Raw genomic sequence first — 4,610 nt, forward strand, 5'->3', positions numbered from 1 at the left:
CCGGGTCAGAACCTCTACAGCTTCATTTAAGGAGGAATGAACACAAACCGGCTGAACTGCTGGTTCAGTCTGTGACCAGAGCTGCATTCCTCCTTAAATGAAGCTGTAGAGGTTCTGACCCGGCTGACATCTGTTTGGGTTTTCTGTTTCAGGCCCAACGTCTGCGCCATGCAGCAGATCAAAGGAACCAACAAGAAGTACTTCACCAACTGCAAGCAGTGGTACCACCGCAAGATCTGCGGCAAACCGACGTGAGTCACTGAGTGAAACTAGACTGAGTCGTTTCAGTTCAACCGGAACCATCCGGGCCAGGCGGCTTGGTCAGCTCAGGACGCTGAACGCAGCCTAACCGCATCAGGACGGAAACAAACAGGAAGTGAGGTTTTTGTTTGCAGGAAGTGGACAGCTGAAGCAGCCTTTAGCGGAGTCTGACTGCAAGTTTGTGACCCGGTTCTGTGTGGATGGGGAGTCGGAGCAGGAGTGGTGGGGTTGGGGTGTGAAGGGTTCACTGACTCGGGCTCCTTTCATCACTTCATTGTTTAGGTTTGTGGTCTGTCTTCTTCTGCTGCATGTCGGATAAAATGCGATGTTCGACCTGCAGGCGCTGCGGAGCCTGTCGCATACGGACCTGGTTTACTTCCAGATACGGGTGGAAACTTCAGAATCGCGTCGTCCAGTCTGCCATGTAAAGTCGGAAGTAAGTCGCATTTGGGGGAATAAAATGCATTGTTCAAATCTGATTTTTTTTGCCCAAATGAGACTTTTATCCGACTGTTTTCATGTCAGGCTGAACGGCGTTAAAAGTCGTACTTTGGTGAAATGTGGGATTGGTTTCCTGTGTGAGATTAGCTGCTGGTGCCAGTAGCTGGCCTGCAGTACCAGGACATGCCACCAGGTGTCACCTGTCCAGGTGTTTCTGTTACCTGACTCCAACCGTCTGGATGAGCTGGACTCTTTTTAGTCGAGATGAAGTCATGGTTGCTGGTTTCCTGGATTCATGAAAACTGTCCGGACTCCGAGGGAACGAGCCGCCATCATTTTCCAGATTGTTCTGGAGGCTTTCTAGAAGGTAGAGGGATAATGGTGTCTCAGGGGGAATTCTGGGTAATTGGTTGAATCAGACTGGTTCTGGATTTGGCTGGACCAGACTGGGTCAGACTGGACCAGGCTGTTGTCCTGTGCAGGTTGAGGTGAAGCCATCAGTATTTCTCCCAGACGACGTCTGGCGGCTTGGCGATGGAAGCCGTCATAAAGAGCGCAATGTTTCCAAACAGGAAATGGGATTTATTCCTCCGGGAGTGTCGTAGAGCTGCAGGTTTATGTTGGAGCCAGTTCAGAGCTCCCAGCCAGATTCCTCTGCTGGATGTTCCTGGAAACGGAGCGGCTGAGTTACTGCGCCTCGCTCTGTTTGGATCCACAGCAGACACCTTGTTTAGAACAAACGGGAGCCGGTTTTCCGTCTGGACGGATAATCAGGACCAGCCGTTGCCACGGCGCTGATCTCCATCTGTGGACGCTTAGTGCCTCCAGACGCCGATGGCGCTGAGCTTAACGAGCTGCAGCCGCAGAGAGCCGGCCCGGTTCAGGAAGCTCACCTGAACCCCGGGTTCTCTTTCCCAGATTTCCCCTCTGGTCAAAGGAGATGAAGAAAAACATCTGAGTGACTTTGGGTCAAACCCGCCGAGGTCCAGAACCAGCAGGTCCGGTCCAGATTAATGAGAAACAAACAGAAACCAGATCAGAAATCAGGCAGTGGTACTGGGTCAGAACTTTGGGTCTCATCCCGACTAGATGAGCCTCCAGAGGTCAAGAGGTCAAACATCCCAACTCAGAGTCAGTAGGGCCGCATGTTCCTGATATTAGCATTAGCATGCTAACCCTCAGCCTGGATGTTTTTCACATTTACCATCTGCCATTTGAAGATGGCTGCCATTTTTTAAGATGACAGCCATTTTGAGCCTTTTAGACCAGTTATCAAGAAATGTTTCCCATCTTCATGACTTGGACGAACTTTTTGTCTCGTCACGTTCATGAAACGTTAAAGTGATAAAACGCAGCAGAATCAGAAACTGAGGATTTTACTGTTGGCGAGATGAGAGACAGACGACTTCATGGTTAGCATTAGCTTCTGCTAACATTTATGTATTTAGTGGTTTAGCAAATTAGTGGTTAGTGAAGCTAACTATTTGGGTTCTTCCCGGCGCTCCGGGTTCTCCGGCCGTCTTGGATGCCTGTAGGTTGTTCTCTCAGAGAAAATGAACTTTATGAGTCCAGTCGGCCGGTTCTGCTTCATGGTGGAAGTTCTGATACGATTCATTCAGTTGGGTAGAACTGAGACCGAGTTCTACCCAACCCGGATCAGAACCAGCAGCTGCTGAAGTAATCAATGGATGAGTTTCTCAGATGCTGAGACATTAGAAATATTTTGGAGCTGGTAGAAGGCCCACTTTTGAACTGCGTTTATGAGCCTCTGAAGGGCCAGGTCAGAGGTCAGCCTGATCTCTGGTTTCAGCTGGGACAACTGAAGCTGTTCTGACTCTAGATCTATAACTCTAGATTGTTAATCTAATAACATCAGTTTAGGGCTGAAACGATTCTTTGAGTGATTAGAGTACCTCGATTATTAAAATCCCTTGAGGAAAATGTATCTGCCTCAAAGCCTCGTTAAATTATGTTTTAATTTTGGCGCACCGTGTTCCGCCCGGGTCGTTATTTGTGTTGCGTAGCGACGTCACTTCCGCCTATGAGTTGTTTCTTGCTAGCAGCATGACGTTGAATTTTCCAGTGTTTTATCAGGTTTTGGGGGACAAATAAGCAGTTAAATTGTGTGGCGCGATGCTTGGAGCACGTCAGTTTTTCTGCTTTCCGCGTCGTCAAACTGGGATGGGGGAAAGATTGGATTACTCAATTAATTCTAAAAAAAAAAAAATCCTATCCTCCTTATTCCTAGCCCCCATGAGGCTTGGCGTGATTTATGGGCGTGACTTCCGCTGCTAACCGGAACCGCCATTTGTTTACATGTTAGCAACTCGCTAACCGACTTTCCACAGAGGATTTATGCTATAAAATATGTGGGAACTCCAGCTATCACAGCTTAAATGCTGCAATAATGTTTTACAACTACCTGCAGCTAATGCAGGGAGGGATGGCGACTCGAAGAAATGGGCGCAAATAACACGCACTAGCATAGTTAGCTACTTCACTGACTCAGTTGCAGATCCGGGTTTTCTTCCCTTGGCTTTCTAGCCACACAATGAAAAGAGCACACATAAAGCATTTTGGGTTCTCTCTTTCAGTTTAGAATTTTTAGCCAAATTCTTTTTGTTTCCTTATCTGTCGGTAGGCAATGAAAACTGCCGCCTTTGTTTTGGAACCACGTTCAAGACACACCTGCTGCTGCAGCCACAAATTAAACTTAGTCTGATTATTAAAGTACAGCCACGAACAGCACAACAGTTACCGAGCTCCGAAAGGCACCTTACGACACTTTCCAGTGTAAGTTGCTCTCTGTAACAGGTTAATGTGTGATTCGGTTCGGTTCTGGTCCAGTGGGGAGATTCTCCATATTACGGTCTGAGGCGCAGCAGCTGCGGTCATCTCTCCGCTGATTTGCAACACGGAGAACCTCGAGGTTCTGGTTCAGAATGAACCCAGATATTTTATTTTGCCTTATAGAAATGTATTGCTGGCCCAATTTACACACTTGTGAAAAATTGAAATGAAAAATAAAATTCACCTCACACCAAGCTAATATTATGTAGTTCTGCTGTTTTATTCTGTCAGTGCTAAACTGCAGCTCAGATCTCTGACCAGCTTCTCTGCTTTTCTCTTCTTTATTCCTGTCAGCTCTTCAGAGAAACGAGCTGCTAGCAGCGATGCTAATTCACGGTCATTTCGTTACAAAACTTAACGATCGTGTTCCTGTCGCTCCCCACATTAAACTCACAGTTACGATCCTCTGCACTGAGCAGCTCTCTGACAGCAGACGGCATGTCCGTGAACAAGTTTAACTAAATATTGTATTATAACCGAAAAGAGAGATGCAACTTCTATCATGAATTAGCAAAACACCCTACAAATGGACTATATGCCACGGACTTCCGTTTTAGCACTTCCGCATTTTTTTTGCCACCTAAACTGCTTCCGGTGTACAGGCATGTTAACAGTGGCTCCACGGTCCCTGCAGGACCATTAATGATGCTTATAGAATTATTCAGACGTCCTGAAACGCTCCAAAGAACGACAAAGGATTTAAACTGGATGTTTCAAATTTCACAGTAACTTTGGAGGTAAGTTAGTAAATCTTTTGTATTCACCATAATGGCTCATGTCTAACAGGGACAATCTTACAAAGATGCTATGTAACCGTTAAGTGTTTTTATTATCTGTGCAGTGTGCAATCTACATATCTATGCTATATAGATAGATATATAGATATATCTATCTATCCATATATATAGTTCCCAACCAGTAGCTATCAGTCGAATCTGAAGTTGGCTTCCAAATGTAGCATTTAATTCGGGAAATAGCTAAAGGGCGATTACACTTAATTTTTCACTATCTTGAGCTTTTTTAACGTGTTGTACTTTAAAAACTACAACACCTAGACA

General features: G+C 46.0%; 1 long non-coding RNA gene across 1 annotated transcript in view; it reads left to right on the forward strand.

The window, feature by feature from the left end:
- Positions 1-4,068, forward strand: part of LOC106939942 (uncharacterized) — a 9,093-nt gene extending 5,025 nt beyond the window's left edge. The window contains exon 2 of the long non-coding RNA XR_001422957.1: positions 153-4,068. This is a non-coding gene — a long non-coding RNA (uncharacterized LOC106939942). The remainder of the gene's footprint in view (positions 1-152) is intronic.
- Positions 4,069-4,610: the final 542 nt, after the last annotated feature.

Source organism: Poecilia latipinna, unplaced genomic scaffold (genome assembly GCF_001443285.1).
Source record: "Poecilia latipinna isolate Pla-1442-1.1 unplaced genomic scaffold, P_latipinna-1.0 Scaffold3035, whole genome shotgun sequence".
Lineage (NCBI taxonomy): Eukaryota > Metazoa > Chordata > Actinopteri > Cyprinodontiformes > Poeciliidae > Poecilia > Poecilia latipinna.